This window comes from Leucoraja erinacea, chromosome 4, assembly GCF_028641065.1.
Source record: "Leucoraja erinacea ecotype New England chromosome 4, Leri_hhj_1, whole genome shotgun sequence".
Lineage (NCBI taxonomy): Eukaryota > Metazoa > Chordata > Chondrichthyes > Rajiformes > Rajidae > Leucoraja > Leucoraja erinaceus.
This window is the reverse complement of record NC_073380.1, coordinates 74,400,762-74,418,642: the sequence shown is the minus strand read 5'-3', so window position 1 is coordinate 74,418,642 and position 17,881 is coordinate 74,400,762.

Sequence of the window (17,881 nt, the reverse complement as noted above, 5' to 3'; positions counted from 1 at the left end):
CCCATCCTCCTGCCTCCTCCCCATAACCTGTGACACCTGTACTAATCACCAATCTATCTATCTCTGCCTTAACAATATCCATTGACTTGGCCTTCACAGCCTTGTGTGGCAAAGAATTCCACAGATTCACCACAATCTGACTAAATAAATTTATCCTCATCTTCTTTCTAAAAGAATGTCCTTTAATTCTGAGGCTATGACCTCTAGTATTAGACTCTCCCACTAGTCGAAACATTCCTTCCACGTCCACTCTATCCAAGTATTTCACTATTCGGAGTGGCGGCGCGGCTCTGGCTGCAGCGGCTTACCGGCGGTCCCGTTGTCTTTGTGTTTTTTATGTTGTTTATTTTGTTTGGTTAGTCTAGTTTTTTTGGTTTTAGCTTGTGTTTTTGTGGGGGGGGGGGGGTTTGAAACGGGGTTTGCAGTCTCTCCCTGCGGGGGAATACGACCTTTTTGTCGTATTCCCCTTCTCTGCCTCCATCTGCGCTGAGGCCTAATGGAGCTGACGACCTCGAGGCTCCGGAGGCAGAGCCCGCCAGGGCTCGCTCTGAGCTCGCTCCCGTGAGGGTGGTCCGGCTCAGGGCTGGAAGAGGCTGGGACGCTCCCATGAGGACGGCCAGCCCGAGGGTGGAATGAGGCTCCCGTCGGAGCGGCCGAGCTCGGGAAGGTGCGGCGCTGGCAGCCCGAGGGAGGTTCGGCGCCCAAGTCGGGGCAGCCCAGCCCGGGGAAGAAGCGATCCCAAGTCGGGGCGGCCCGGTCCGGGGGGAGAAGCGACGCCCAAGTCGGGGCGGCCCGGTCCGGGGGGAGAAGCGACGCCCAAGTCGGGGCGGCCCGGTCCGGGGGAGGTTCGGCGCCCAAGTCGGGGCGGCCCGGTCCGGGGGAGGTTCGGCGCCCAAGTCGGGGCGGCCCAGCCCGAGGCTGAAGACAGCACAGTACTCACGTGAGGGTGGCTGGGACGGTGTTCTGGCGGCGGTGGCCTGAGTCCGGGGTTCGGCCGCGGGCCAGCAGCTGCTTCTGCAGGACTGGTGGGCGGCAGCTTCAACCACCCCGGGCCGTGGTGTTTGAGCCGCGGGACTGTTCTTAACATCGCCCGGGGGGGGGGGGGGGGGGTATTGCCCCAACGCAGAGGGAGAAGAGGAGGAAAGAGACTGCGACCTAAGACTTTTGCCTCCATCACAGTGAGGAGATGCTGGGTGGACTCACTGTGGTGGATGTTAATGTGTGTTTATTGTTGTTTTATTGTATGGTATTATATGTATGACTGCTGCAATTTCGTTCAGACTTCGGTCTGAATGACAATAAAAGGCTATCTATCTATCTATTCTGTATGTTGCAATGAGGTCCCCCCTCATTCTTCTAACCTGCAGCGAGTACAGGCCCAGTGCCGACAAACGCTCAGCATAGGTTAACCTACTCTATCCTCTGATCTGTCGGTTTCATACTTTACCCTTCCAAATCTCTGGAACCACCTTTCATCACCATACCATTCCATTTGTCTCCCTCTCCCCTGCCTCTCAGTCTGAAGAAGGGTCTCAACCCGAAATGTCACCCATTCCGTTTATCCAGAGTGCTGTCTGTCCCTCTGAGTTACTCTAACATTTTGTGACTATCTTCAGTGTAAACCAGCATCTGCATTTGATTCCTACACATTCAGAGCTGACTCCCCAGAGTGAATATATAACGTCAGTGGCCATCGACCTGACGGATCTGCACTGACAGATATGATATTCCAAATTCAGGACCTGACAAGAATCCTGGTTCTTGTGTTGTTAATGGCCAGTATTTGGCCACAAGATCTAGATTATTGTGATTCCTTTCACTTTTATATTCTGCAAGCAGTGACAAATGTTCACAAATTCACAACAACTTTTATTTATACACGTGACACTTAATTGCCAAACATAGAAACAACAAATAAGGAGAGGGGACCAAAAGTATGATTAAATCAATTAATTTATAAGAAACTCTTTAATGAATAGAAACTGGAAAATCATTTTATTCTCGAGAATATCACCCAGGAAATTGAAGATGAAGATATAGCTTAGAAGAAAGCTATATATCTGCAAAGAAGGATTAAACAAACTGGAAAATATTTTGAAGGGGTGGGCAGTTTATGTTGTGGTGTGAAAGGTATTGATATGATCAGAAAATGCTACATTAAGAGTAAGGATTAATTCCAGCAAGAAATGTAATAACTTTTAGCAGTGACCATTATAAATTATGGGCGGCACAGTGGCACTGCCGTAGACTTGGGCAAAAAAGCCTGTATCTGCAAACTAAACTGATCTAAATGCAAGGTATTGTGAGAATGGAGGACAGGAACAATGTGCTATTGATGCACACATAGAAAAAGTGAGTTTCAGATGAGCCAAAATCTTTGTAGGTAGAGATAACAAACAAGAATGACGAGTAAATTGACTTCAAAAATTGACATAGGAATGAATGTGGTTTAGGTTGGGGATGAAGTTAAACAGACTTTGTGATGGAAAGTTGGATTGTTGGATATTTATTCAAGATTCAAGAGAGTTTATTGTCATGTGTCCCTGATAGGCCAATGAAATTCTTGCTTTGCTTCAGCACAACAGAACATAGTAGGCATGACCACAGAACAGATCAGTGTGTCCATATACCATTATATAAATATATACACCCATGAATAAATAAACTGATCAAGTGCAAATAAACAGATAATGGGCTTTATCAGAGGCTTTAAGTTCATTCTGATGTTGTACATAAGCTGAGGGTGTTGAATCCATTCACGTAATGTGATTAAGGAAGATGGAATGGACCTAAAGACAATTGATTGAACGTCAAGATTTTAATATGGCTATTTGGACTCAGTCAAAATGGGATATCAAAGAGGTTTTGCCTGACAACAGGAGGATGTGAAAAACTGGGTGTCAGTCCAGCTTTACAAGCTAATACTATGTCTGTGGTTAAAACAGACACCCTTCTAAAGATGGTGGACAATGACAAATAGTAGAGGAAAGCATAGTTGAACAATAAACAGAGAGATTGATAGCCTGAGGTTGAGAGATAATGGTAGCAATTTAGTAGCCACACTAACTTTTATCAACCCAGAAGTAAGTCAAGGCAGGTCTGGCCACAGTTGCTTTGCAGTAAGAAGAAGGGTCTCGACCCGAAACGTCACCCATTCCTTCTCTCCAGAGATGCTGCCTGTCCCGTTGAGTTAATCCAGCTGTTTGTGTCTATTTTAAGTGATAACTGGAGCTCAGGTGCAATGAAAAGCCTTTTCAACTGTTTCAAAATGTTCAGAAACATAAAAAAAACTGTTGAAATAGATTTAAATGAAAATTAAGATGGTACTTTTATTTAAAATACATATAAATAATATAAATTAATTAATCACAGTTATTATGCAATGATCTGAATATGATCACAAACAGTGTTGCTTGCATGAGATAAGCACAAAACACCTAAAATGCACTCAGACAGATAGATTGGTGCAGATTAAAGTGATGTATTAATCCTTTCAATTGTGATTGAATTTCTAGAGAACAATAGAGAACAGTGACAATGATGGGAAGGTTATTATTCATACAGGGAACATTTTTGTTGTGAAGCCAGATAATGCAACCCCATCACTTGAAGCTCGAAGGCAAATATTAAAAAATATGCATATTTTATAGCTTGTTTGGGCACTTCGTCATCATCCTTCACCGTTGACTCTGACACCGAACACATTCTTTGAGACTGTGTTCAAATGACACCAGAAGCCCCAAGTAATTTGTGAGATACACATAGTAGGTGATGGTTAAAGAGGTGTAGGACATGAACATGTCACCAATATGTCAGAGAAATACGTGCTACCATTTTTTACTTCTCGAATACCGCATCCTCATAAATTTTAGTGATGAATACTTTTATCAATATTTTATGGTCTTTTGATCTCAATCTCAAAGGAAAGCATTGCACTCCAACATGAGTTGGAATAGTATAACACAGTGCCTCAATTATAAAATTCCCATCCTAGGTTTCATATCTGACCTTAACCTGTCCTATCTCCTGAACCGGCTCCATTAGAAAGGACCTTGACAGTCTTTTCAGGTGAGGCAGAGGTTCACCTGCACATAGAAACATAGAAACATAGAAATTAGGTGCAGGAGTAGGCCATTCGGCCCTTCGAGCCTGCACCACCATTCAATATGATCATGGCTGATCATCTAACTCAGTATCCCGTACCTGCCTTCTCTCCATACCCCCTGATCCCCTTAGCCACAAGGGCCACATCTAACTCCCTCTTAAATATAGCCAATGAACTGGCCTCAACTACCCTCTGTGGCAGAGAGTTCCAGAGATTCACCACTCTCTGCGTGAAAAAAGTTCTTCTCATCTCGGTTTTAAAGGATTTCCCCTTTATCCTCAAGCTGTGACCCCTTGTCCTGGACTTCCCTAACATTGGGAACAATCTTCCTGCATCTAGCCTGTCCAACCCCTTAAGAATTTTGTAAGTTTCTATAAGATCCCCTCTCAATCTTCTAAATTCTAGAGAGTATAAACCAAGTCTATCCAGTCTTTCTTCATAAGACAGTCCTGACATCCCAGGATTCAGTCTGGTGAACCGTCTCTGCACTCCCTCTATGGCAATAATGTCCTTCCTCAGATTTGGAGACCAAAACTGTACGCAATACTCCAGGTGTGGTCTCACCAAGACCCTGTACAACTGCAGCAGAACCTCTCTGCTCCTATACTCAAATCCTTTTGCAATGAAAGCTAACATACCATTCGCACCTCCTCCAACCCCATCTACTGTATCCACTGTTCCACATGTCAACTTCAGCACATCGGCGAGACCAAGCGCAGGCTCGGCGATCGTTTCGCTGAACACCTCCACTCAGTCCGTCTTAACCTACCTGATCTACCGGATGCTCAGCGCTTTAACTCCCCTTCCCATTCCCAATCTGACCTCTAACTTCAAATAGCCCTTGCTTTCCCTCTCTCTCCATCCCCTCCCCATTCCCAGTCCTCCGACCAGTCTTACTGTCTCCAACTACATTCTATCTCTGTCCCGCCCACTCCCCTGACATAAGTCTGAGAAGGGTCTCGACCCAAAACATCACCCTTTCCTTCACTCCTAAGATGCTGCCTGTCCCACTGAGTTACTCCAGCATTTTGTGACTACCAGCTAAATAATCTCTCTGTGTTCCTCCTTTTCTGGCATTTACATTTATTGTTTGCTTCAAAATTGCTGATCTGCTCTCCGATGCTGAAAGTGCTTTGGGATTCCCTTTATGAACATCACTCCCCTCTATTTCTCTGTCCACATCGAACACTTAAAATCAACATCTACGATCAAATCAATGGTCGTTTTCCTATTTTACCTTCATGCAGCATATTGTGAGTGCCTTGAATATTTGAACGTGTAATAGGCTATAAATAAATAGAAATTGGTATTGTTCAGGTACGAGACTTAGTTTGAAGTCTTCTTGCCAGGTTAATTTGACTTCAATGCATCAAACTGGAACTGCGTGCCAAACTAATTATTGAGAAAAACACAAGTTTTGTGTTGGTTGTCAGATCCAATCTCCTGATAGTTGTCAACGCCTGTCATTCCATTAAAAATTCAAAACTGTACAAAGTAAGATTCACTTACATTCTGGCTGGAGAAGCATGTGGAAACTCTGACTATTTGGAGCACTGCGCCATTTGCTGCCAATTTAAATTCATTGTGAAAGACTGTCCCCTCTAGCTACATTTAGTCATATGGAAGGTGGATTGCACTGTATATCCTCCAAGACAACCCGTGGAGGTCAGCTCACTATTAAAGCTATTTGGAAGTCTCAGATAAATAATGCTCTGCATCTCCTTACTTCTCAAAAATGTCAATCTCTTAAGTACTATTACATATCCAAATACTTCTTTGAGTAGTGATCCATTTACGGTGAAGGGGAAAAAATTTAATAGGAATCTGAGGGGTAACCTTTTCACACAAAGGGTGGTGGGTGTATGGAACAAGCTGGAAGAGGAGGTAGTTGAGGCAGGGACTATCCCAACATTTAAAAAACAGTTAGACAGGTACATGGATAGGACAGGTGTGGAGGGATATGGACCAAACGCAGGCAGGTGGGACTAGTGTAGCTGGTGTGGGGAAGTTGGGCTGAAGGGCCTGTTTCCACACTCTATAGTTTATATTTTTAAACCTGACCATCTTCCACTATTCATATTAGGAACAAAGTTGCATGTTGCAGTATGTGTAGCTTTGCACTTCTCTTGCTGTCAGTGCAACACACAGTTATTCCCTGATTGTTCAATGTACAATTATACACACAATTATTACTTTGCATTGAACACAGTAATCAGGAAACTATTTCCAGCTGTGTACCAATAAACTATTGCTCACTAATGACCAAAATTACATTGATTGTATTCCCTGACACACTAAAACTAATTTTATAAAGTCAGTACCAAATGTGTAGATTCTGTGGGCTGAATCAAGCTAACTGCCAGTTCAACCACTTGGGCCTCAACACATCTTGGACCTCCACACATCTTGGACCTCCACATGTGCAGTTCCAAGCCAAGGTGCAACTCAGATGCCAGTATGTACCACTGATTGCTCTGCTAGTGGGATCATAAGATCATAAGTGATAGGAGCAGTTAGGTTATTTGGCCCATCAAGTCTACTCCGCCATTCAATCATGGCTGATCTATCTCTCCCTCCTAACCACATTCTCCTGCCTTCTCCCCATAGCCTCTAGTTACTTCAGCATTTTGTTTCGACCTTCAATTTAAACCAGCATCTGCAGTTCTTTCCAACACATCCAATCCTTGGAATGTGTTGGGGGACATCACAGAACCACAACATTATGTAAAGCAGAAATAAGGTGGATAATAATGAATGTTTCCCCATGGCAGAGATGTCTCAGTCCAGAACATTAATTATTATCCACCTTATTTCTGCTTTACATAATGTTGTGGTTCTGTGATGTCCCCCTTCCGTCTCCTCAGATCCTAGTAAAATAAACAGAGCAGACTCTTTTTCCTCAGAAGGCTTAGATCATTCAATGTGCGCAATGATATGCTGTACATGTTTTACAATACTGTGTTTGCAAGTGTCATTTTTAATGCTGTTGTCTGCTGGGGCAATAACATCAGTGCTAAAAACAGCAAGAAGTTGGACAAGCTGGTAAAACGAGCTAGCTCAGTGCTGGGGGGAAGAGTGGACTCTGTGATGGATGTGCTTGAGAGGCGTATATGGAGCAAGGTGTGGGTCATCCTCGACAACTCCGGGCACCCCCTCCATGAAATTCTGGAGGGTCAAAAGAGCACACGGAACAACAACCTGCTCCTCTCCCTGCCCTGTAGAATGGAGCGGTTCAGGAGATCCTTCACCCCTGCAGCCATTAGATTTTATAATACTGACCGCTAGGCTGTATGTGCACACTTTGCACTTTTAATAGTTAATTATTGGGTCTTTTTAAGTATTTATTTCTTTCAGATATTGTCCAGATTGTATTTTATGAATTTTTTGTTTGCTTTCGTTCTGAATGTGTGGGATTGTTGGTTGTTGGCTTCTGGACATCTGAATTTCCCTGAAGGAATCAATAAAGTATTATTATTATTAGTATTAAACAACCCAGTCAGTCCCGTCTCTCTTCACAACTGAAGCACTCCATATGAGGCAAAGTCTTGATAAATTTCCTCTGCAATTCCACTGCAATCGTGTCCTTCCTGTACACAAAAAAGCTGGAGAAACTCAGCGGGTGCAGCAGCATCTATGGAGCGAAGGAAATAGGCAACGTTTCGGGCTGAAACCTGTAGTTTGGCAACCAGAACAGCGCAACATATTAAAGCTGTGGCCTAACCAATGTTTCATAAAGTTGTACTAAGACCCTCTTGCACTATTATTACATCCCACTAGTTTGGTTTAGTTTAGTTTATTATTGTTATCAAACACCAAAGTACAGTGTAAAGCTTCTTTGATGTAATCCAGTCAACAAAAAGATTAAACATGATTACAATTAAGCCATCCACAATGTACAGCTACATGTTACAGGATATAACAATTAGTGCAAGATAAAGTTGAATAAAATTTGATTAAAGATAGACCAATGGTCTCTAAAGATAGACCAATGGTCTCTGAGGTAGGTGGCAGGTCAAGATCGCTCTCTAGTTGGTGACAAGGCGGTTCAGTTGCCTGATAACAGCTGGGAAGAAACTGTCCCTGAATCCGAAGGTTTGCATTTTCACTTTTCTGTACCTCATACACGATGGGAGAGGTGAGGAGAGGGATTAGCTGGAGTGAGTCCCATTCCTGATTATGCTGGTGGCCTTGCTGAGGCAGCGTGAAGTGTAGATGGAGTCATTTGAAGGGAGGTTGGTTCTGCAACTCTTCGCAATCTCTTGTGGTTTTGGATGGAGCTGTTCCCAAACCAAGCTGTGATGCATTCTGATAAAATAACTTATTTGCCATATCTTTAACTTTGGTGAGAGTTGTTGGGGACCTGACAAACCTCCTTCGCCTTCTAATAAAGTAAGAGGTCTTGCTGTGCTTTCCTAACCATTGCTTTGATGTGGCTGGACCAGGTCAATTTGCTGGTGTTATTTTCTCCTAAGGACTTGAAGCTATTAATCATCTCTACTTCAGTGTCATCAATGTACATTGGGGTGTATGTACAGCTTTGCTTGTGTTGATCGCAATCTCCTTTGTCTTGCTGACATTGGTGTCTTGGCTCAAGGTTACAAAGTTCCCAATCTCCTTGCTGTACTCCATTTTGTCATTATTAGATATCAAGTCCACTAGGATGGTGTTATCTGCCAAATTGTAAATTAATTAGTCCCCTCCACTGATTGTGGTCTGTTAGGCAAGAAGTCAGTGGATATTTTTAAGGCAGAGATAGACAAATTATTGATTAGAACGGCTGTCAAGGGTTATGGAGATAAGGTGGGAGAATTGTATTAGGAGGCATAGATCAGCCATGATTGAATGGAGGATGGGCCAAATGGCCTAATACTACTCTTATAACTTGTGAAGTCAAGGATCCAGTTGCAGAGGTGAGTGCTGACTAAGTTCCACAAGCTTGGAAATGAACTTGGATGGGATAATAGTATTGAAATGTACTGTATGATACTATAGTCTATGAATATAAGTCTGATGTAGTTGTCTCCCATGTGTTCCCAAATGTCTACTTCACCATCCTATCGACCTGTGCTGCCACCTTCATGGATCTTTGGATATGTGCATCCAATATCACTTGCTCCATTAGGTCTTGTTCTACCCTTATTTATTTTCACAAAATGCAGCACCGTACATTTGTCAGAATACTATTGTTGCCCTGTTCAATTGACCAATATAATTGTGTAGCATAAATCTACCCTTTTTTCTCATTAGCAGCAACACCAATTTTCATGTCATCTGCAACATTACTAATCATACGTACCACATGGATATCTAAGTTGCTAAAATATAAAACAAACAGCAAGTGTCCCTGCACCAATACCTCTGGTGCATGGTTGCTCACAGATTTCCAATCACACAAACAGCTCTTCTACATCGTGTCTTGATACCAAACCTCAGCAAATGAAGTAGCCCATGACAGTATGCAGCAAGCAGCAAGATCTAGGAAACATGGGCTGCCAGGTAGCAAGTTATGCCCCTGTCCCACTTAGGAAACCTGAATGGAAACCTCTGGAGACTTTGCGCCCCATCCAAGGTTTCCGTGCGGTTCCCGGAGGTTGCAGGTGGTTGCCGGAGGTTCCAGGTAGTGGAAGCAGGTAGGGAGACTGACAAAAACCTCCGGGAACTGCACGGAAACCTTGGGTGGGGCGTAAAGTCTCCAGAGGTTTCCGTTCAGGTTTCCTAAGTGGGACAGGGGCTTATCATTCCCAGAGATAGTATCTCCGGCAATGGCAAATTTAACCATCTACCCTTTATATTCAGTTGTGTTACCATTGCTGAGTCTCCCGTCATCGGTGTTCTGGGTCATTACTGGCCAGACCAGGGATTGGGAACCTTTTCATGTTGGAATGCTGCATTAAGTTAGCTGTAATCTAACAAGGCCGCATCCAAGAAACTTCAATTAGTTATACTTCAAAGCGTACATTATTTTGTAAAAATCTACCTACTGTGTACTAACTTCAAAAAAATAAAATAAAAATTGTTAACTCTAAAGTTAACTAACGTTAGTGAGAAGTGAGACGGAGATTCACTGTGATGGATGTTTGTGTAAATCGTGTTGTTTGTGTGTCTTGGTTATTTTCTTGTTGTACGACTGCAGAAACCAAATTTTGTTTGAACTTCGTTTGAGGTTCAAATGACAATAAATTTGTATCGTGTTGTATTGTAACCTTTTAATGACTTTGTTGTGACTGCTTTTTGTGGGAAAGCATTTGAATACTTTCTTGCAACATCGAGGTACACAGTTTCTGCTGATCTTCCAGATGGGTATCCGTCATTTGTGACCTTAAGGGCATCTTGATTTGGGTTAGGTAGGAGAATGTAGATCTGCAGCAATAAGTGGTTGAAAAGCAGGAAAGTGTTTTTCGTGCATGTTGCCGAAGACGTGTGTATCCGATTGCATTTTTCCATTTTTCAATCGGATCTTTCTTCGCGTCAAATAATGACATTAAAATGTCATCATTTGAGAGCTCAATCAATTCCATCTGTAGTTCTTTCGGAGACATCAACTAGATGAGGTTGAAATGCTAATTTGAGTGTGATGTCATGATTCTCAGAGTCAGTGAACCTTCAATTGTATTCTTTAATTAATAAGTCTACAACAGATGCTTATTTTTTAATTAATAAGTCTACAACAGATGCGTATTTTTCAAATGATTCGCATGAATCCTCCTGCTCATCAATGACCTTCACTAACTGGGGAAAATGTTCATCTGGAATTTCATTTTGAAGAAGAAGAAATTTTGAAACGGATAGCTTTTTTCGAAATGTTTGAATTTTTTGCCACATATATATAGACTTAGTTTTACCGTGCAAAGAAACATTCAATTCATTTTGCTTTGACATGATATCACAAAGAAATGCAGTATTTCTATAGAAATCTTTTTTCAATAATTCACATTGCTGATTCTGTTCTTCATGAAATTTAACTATCTGTTCTCACAAAGATAAACATTTTGCTAACACCTGTCCCTGCAATAGCCAACGCACTTTAGAATGATACGGCAAATCCACACTGAATGCCTCTTCGTCCAATTTTAGCATATTACAAAACTGATGATGCTGTGTTGCATTTGCACGAATATAGTTAACAATACTTATAACTTATTGCACAGTGTCACTTAAAATAGTAGATTACAAGGTTAATTCCCGGGATGGCGGGACTGTCATATGCTGAGAGAATGGAGCAGCTGCGCTTGCACACTCTGGAGTTTAGAAGGATGAGACGGGATCTCTTTGAAACGTATAAGATTGTTAAGGGCTTGGACACGCTAGAGGCAGGAAACATGTTCTCGATGTTGGGGGAGTCCAGAACCAGGGGCCACAGTTTAAGAATAAGGAGTAAGCCATTTAGAACGGAGATGAGGAAACACCACAGAGAGAGGCAGGTTCTCTGGATGTTTTCAAGAGAGAGCTAGAAAGGGCTCTTAAAAATAGCGGAGTCAGGGGATATGGGGAGAAGGCAGGAACGGGGTACTGATTGGGGATGATCAGCCATGATCACATTGGCTCGAAGGGCCGAATGGCCTACTACTGCACCTATTGTCTATTGTCTATTTAGCACAGAGATTTTCCTGATGTAAATAAATTTGCAGTGAAAAGAAATGAGAGCATTTGGATCTGATAATATCTTTTTTATCTGTGCAATAAACCCTTCACGTTTTCCTGTCATGGAAGGTGCACTGTCGGAATGTACACTCACTAAATTAACCAAATCCAGTCCAACTTTATGATATTCATCTTGAAAGTTGTTGAATAAATCTATTCCTGTTGTTGTACCCATTAGAGTGTCCAAAGCGAGTAACTCTTCGTAGCAAAGAAAATCTTCAATTATGGCCCGAGTGAAGTATAAAACCTGCACCATGTCAGTAGTATCAGTTGATTGATCCAAAGTGATTGAATAATATACATTTTCTTTTTGAGTATTGCGTGAAGTTGTTCTGTTACGTTGAGGGCTAATTCATCCTAATCATGCATTTGCAAACCTGCTCGGCTCTTCTGCAAAACCTTCATAGTTATTAACAAAAGGAAGGACATCTGGACCTCACCTTATTCTCAACTTTCTTCCAGTTAGACGAAAGTTAACCAAAGTAAAGAAGCATTTTCCCAGGTAGTGTAAACAATATCATCAAGGCTTCACACTTCAACCAATCACAAGATAACAGCACAAACACTCTGCAACATAATTAACAATACTTAATACCTATCCTATGACCAATATTAATCCTGCATTTGCAAACCTGCTTACCTCCTCTGCAAAACCCTCATACATCATAATAAAAGGAAGAACATCTGGACCTCACCTTATCTTCAACTTCCATCTAGAGTCCAGACTCCTTGGAGCTGTGACTCACAGCTTGCAACTTTCATAGAAATTGGCCAAGCAAGCTTTGCAAATACAGAGATTCTCCATTATAAGACATCTTTTATTTGGCCAATTACAACATTTGGATTCATTCAAAAGGCCGCACTTAATAGCCGAGGAGGCCACATGCGGCCTTAAGGTAGCAGGTTCCTCTGGACCTGACTCTCAAATGGACCAGGCAAAGAAATACTTTGCCTGCAGGAACAGATTGGAAATTGGATACCCAAAGAGGAGGGGCTCATTTCCAAACATACCAAGACCTTTTCATCATCTACCAGGCACAAATTGGATTGTGATGAGATATTCTTTACTTTCTTAGATGAGCTGAGTGCCAATAATGCTAAGAAACTGAAGACCATCAGACAAAACAGCCTGTTTGTTTGGCACTCCCCCAATCACCCAACATATTAATTCCCATCATCACCAATGCATGGTGCACGCCATATACAAATGCATTGTAGTTACTCACCCAGGCTACTGTGACAGCCATGACCGAGAAGGATTGGGAAGCAATTGGACAGGCACACAACCACATGTGCTCTCCCACCAAGTTGTGCACATACTGACATCTATTGGCTTCAGGTCCACATTCTGGAATTACTTGCCTAATGACATTCTGGGAGTAGCTTCATCGGACTGACTGCAGCAAAGCAGATGAAGAGCATAGCCCTTCACCAGCACCTCAAGGTCAATTAGAGATGGATAATAATCCTAGCTTTGAGCTGATGAATAAGAAATATCTTAAGGTTCATAAGTTGAATGCAGACAGAAAGTCCATTGCACCACTGCAGCAAGTGGCATGCTGTTGTGCAGCTAGGGATGCAAAGCCTGGAAATCATAATTAGCTGGTACAATCCAATTGAAATTGCTTGGTCCAGTCTTTCCAGCAAATTTCTAGGATTCTCATACACTGTTCAGCATAACCGCTCCCAACATAGCCAGCTTCAAACTTCAACTGGGATTTTGTGTTGATAGATTAGTTTTAAAGTTGCTCCTCTTAAATTTTCACTGTGTCCTTGGTTGTGGACAAGGTGAAACAGTTTATTTTGGCATTGTTATCTTGTCCCTTCAGAATCCGAAACACAGCAAGGTTGTGGTTTCTCTAAGTTTTTATAATGGGGAAATTGTGCAATTTGCATAATTCCTCCTTGCATCTTTTCAATCACTGATTATTCTCTTCTGTATTCTTTCAGTAGCTGCAATTGACTATTTGATTTGTGGTGATTAGGGTTGAACAAATGGATGAAGCGGGAAAACATTTAGTAAAGGAAACGGTTTTAAAAGGAAAGATCTGAAAATTCTGCAGAGAAATAGTAAGATTAAACGAGAACTTACCAGTTTGAAGTTTGATCTGTATTTTATGAGGAGTAAAATTGAGGGAATACATGAAGAGCCCGCTAGTCCGCATGTGCATCATTCTTCAAAGCAGCGGTGTGAATCACAGATACCTGTAATGACTTAAACATAGTAAGATTAGAGAAAAAGATACCAGTCAAGTTTATGATCCAGGGTGGGAGCGGTGGGCATGTATTCCGTCAACGTTACTCCTCATAAAATACAGATCAAACTTCGAACTGGTAAGTTCTCGTTTAATCTTACTATTTTACTTCGGAGTCACGTGAGGGACTCCATGGAGATTTCAAATCTCTGTGATTCTTGCCGTGGACGAGTCCATGACACACATCTGCCTTGGTATAGGGGAGAAATATATTCGACATCCATACGGTATGTAGATGCAACAAACAAATTTATTAACAAAAGAAATCATAACACCCCATATATTCATGGGGACAAATTATATTACAGAACTTAAAATAGTTTTTGAAAAAGTTCCAGTTTCCTCCACTGGTTTATTATAAAATTTACGGAAAGTTCCTTCTCATGACCATCCTGCCGTCTTGAGGATCTGATCCAATGGAACATCCAACTTGTATGCTGCCGACGTAGCTGCAGCCCTGGTGGAGTGAGATTTAAAACAATTAGTATCTATACCTGCTTTTGTAAGTACTTGTTTTATCCATTTGGAAATGGTCTGTTTTGTTATTCGTTTATGAGGCTGTCTGTGGCTAATGAGCAGTGCGTTTTCTGTGCCTCTGATGGTTTTGGTTTGTTTAATGTATTCTTTTAGATGTGTTACCACACACAGTCGCTCACCTGCAGGGTAGTTATTGAAAATCACTTTTAGGCCTGTCGATCCCTGTCTGTTCTGTTTTACCAGTTCCTGGATGTAAAAATGTAAATTTCCCTGCGAACTGGTCATGTTATCCAGCCTCAATTTGTGTAGGGAGTGCGCCCTTTGTGCTGTGACGAATGCCATCAGCATGACCATTTTTAAGGTCAAAGTCTGTAATAACAGGCTAGTGGCTTGGAGTCCAGTTCCTTAGTAGATTCAGAACGATGCCAAAGTCCCATATATGGGAATATCTGGCCTTAGGAGGGTTAGCATTGAATATGCCCCTCATGAGCTTGGTTACCAAAGGGTGTGACCCCACAGGCTGTCGTTCCATTTCTCTCCAGAGGTAGGTAGACAGGGCACTTCTGGCACAGTTGATGGCGCTGTATGTAAGTCGTTCGTCATGGTGTAAATTTACCAGAAATTCCAATACCGGTTGAATGTTCGTAGGTCTGTGGATAATGTTGTTCTGGTTGCAATACCTGTGCCATTTTCTGATATATACTAGATATTGATTTTATGTTGACTCTCGTTGGGCTCCAGCGATCATGTTGATAGCTCTCGTTGTTAAGGCCAGGTGTAATAAAGGAGCTTTCAGGCTCTACAAACCAAACCGTTAATGTGACGATGACAACGATGACTTGTCCTAATTGCTGGATTTACCAGTAGGTCCGGTCTGTGTTGAATGGTGATGTGAGGTTCTAATATCATCTCCTGTACCACTGGGAACCATGGTTGGGTAGGCCAATTGGGTACTATTAAGATACCAGACGCAGAGTCTTGTCTTATCTTACTTAGTACCCGACTGATGAGGCAGAAGGGAGGGAATGCATAAAAGAACAATTTTCCCCATTGCAGCGAAAAAGCATCTGTAGCTGCTGCCCCAGGATCTGGTTCCCATGATACATATTTTGGCACTTGGTGGTTAAGCCTGAATGTGAATAGATCGACATCTGGTGTTCCGTATCATGCTGTAATTTCAGCAAATACTTTTTTGTCCAACATCCATTCGATGTTCTCATTGAATTTGCGTGACCTGGTGTCTACCACTAAGTTTTGTCTACCTGGTAAGTAGGTAGCTGATATCCAAATTCCTCTGCGGATACACCATTGCCAGATCTTGTTTGCCAGATTGTCACATGATGTCGATTTGTTTCCACCCATGTGGTTGATGTATGCTACCACAGTGGTGTTATCAATTTGTAATCTCACATGCTGGTGAGATAACCCTAAGCAATATGACTTAAGGCCGTGAAAAGCTCCCAACATTTCTAAATAATTTATGCCCAAAGTGTGTAGTAATGATGACTCCTGTTCATTCCATCTCCCACCACAGCTGGTGATGGATTCCGTGGCACCCCATCAGAGAGCACTAACTTTCAAATAATTGTATGGTGGCTGTTATTGTTAATTCTGCTTGTTTTACCCTTTTGCCCTATATAAGTATATCATCCAAATAAGCCATCGCAATGTGTTTATGTTCCCGTAGGAAAGCTAAGGCTGGTTTTAATATTTTAGTAAATAACCTAGGTGCGGAAGTAAGTCCATTTGGTAGTGCTCTATATTGCCAGTGTTGATCCATCCAATTAAATTTCAAATAACGTCTGTGGTCACCTGTTATGGGTACTGAATAGTAAGCATCTTTTAAATCAATGCTTGCCATGTAGTAACCTTTGGAGATTAATAGTTTAGCAGTAGCAAAGGTTTCCATTTTGAAGTGAATATATTTTACAAAAACATTCAAATTACTCAAATCTATGATGATCCTGCAACCACCATCTTTCTTATGTTTAATAAAAATATTGGACATGAATTCTAAAGGTTCGTGTTGGGTTTGTTCAATTGTCCCCATTTTATGGAGTCTCTACAGTTCAGCATGTGCTTTTGCTTTATCTTTGCCCTTAAACCTGAACACTCTGTTCGGTACATGCTGGACTGGAGGATTACGTGGTTGTAAGAACTCTATCGTGTATCCCTGGATACTGCTTAGGATATAAGTATCTGATGTTAACTTATACCATGCATCCAGAAAAAAAGTGTAATCTGCCACCAACACCCATGCTTTCGTTAATAAGTAAGGGACCAGACCTACCTACCTCTATGGTTACCTGTGGTCTTATTTCTTCCCTTGTCCCCGAGGACGTTGAGGCCCGGGTGTCTTGAGTTGTGTTGTTGTAGATGGGTGCATCTTCCACGAGGGCCGGCCTGGGCCATGTCCTAAAAAAAAAGACCGTAGTTGGATTGGTCTTGCCCTCGACTGTTCCCCGGAGTAGTCCTTGCGACCCATGGGTGCATAGGGGTGGTACTTCTGGCGTTTGGTTACTTTTATGATTCCCAGGGCTTTGGATTCTTCGTCCAAATATTTTACCTGTTTTGGTAGGTCTCCAAACAGGTAAGTCTTTTCGGTGGTCGTTTCCGTTCTGCATAATCCTGCAAATTTTGGGTCTAGTACCGGCTGTATACTCTTCTTTGTGATATTATCTAGTTCATATTGGGTATTGCAGAAGAGGGCCAGGGCATCTTTCTGGTGTTGATTCATATCTTCCTCATCCAGGGTTCGTGTGAATGCTGTTATCCCTGCGGTGAGGGTTTTAAGTACTTTTTGTAGCAAGACATCCCTTGTCCTGCTGCTTGCTCCTACATGCTTCCAAATACATGCGTTCACGGTTGGGACATTAAGGGATTTACAGTTTCCAGGTTGCAAGTGACGCCCCATGGTGTCAATTAGGGCTTGTCCCTGTAGCTGGTTCAGGGACATGTAATTAATACTTGCCGCTAACCTGACTGGTAAATTATCCCCTGTGAGTTCTGGTTTTGCGAATTGAGCAAAACCAAGTAAGTTCCCACTCACCCCTTGCACTGAGTTTTCCATCAGTTCCTGTTCAGGGTCAGTCCAAATCTGCCCTGCTATGCTATCCTGGGAGGTAATAGACACCGAATACAGCCCTGAATAAGGTACTGCAGAGGGGCTGAATGTCTGCCCAGTATGCCAGACCCCCTCTGGAGTATTGCCTCCATCAGCCGCTCCATTTTCGTCCAGTGCTCTCGGGCACCTGGCTCTTGCGGCTTATCCTGGACCAGCTGCCGCTCCAACGCGGTACAGAGCTTTCGAGAGCTGACCGCTCGCGGTCGTTGGTCCTGCAGCTCAAACGCGTTCCAGTGATCTCGGTCGCTGGTCGCTTGCTGCTCCTCCAATTTCTGCAGC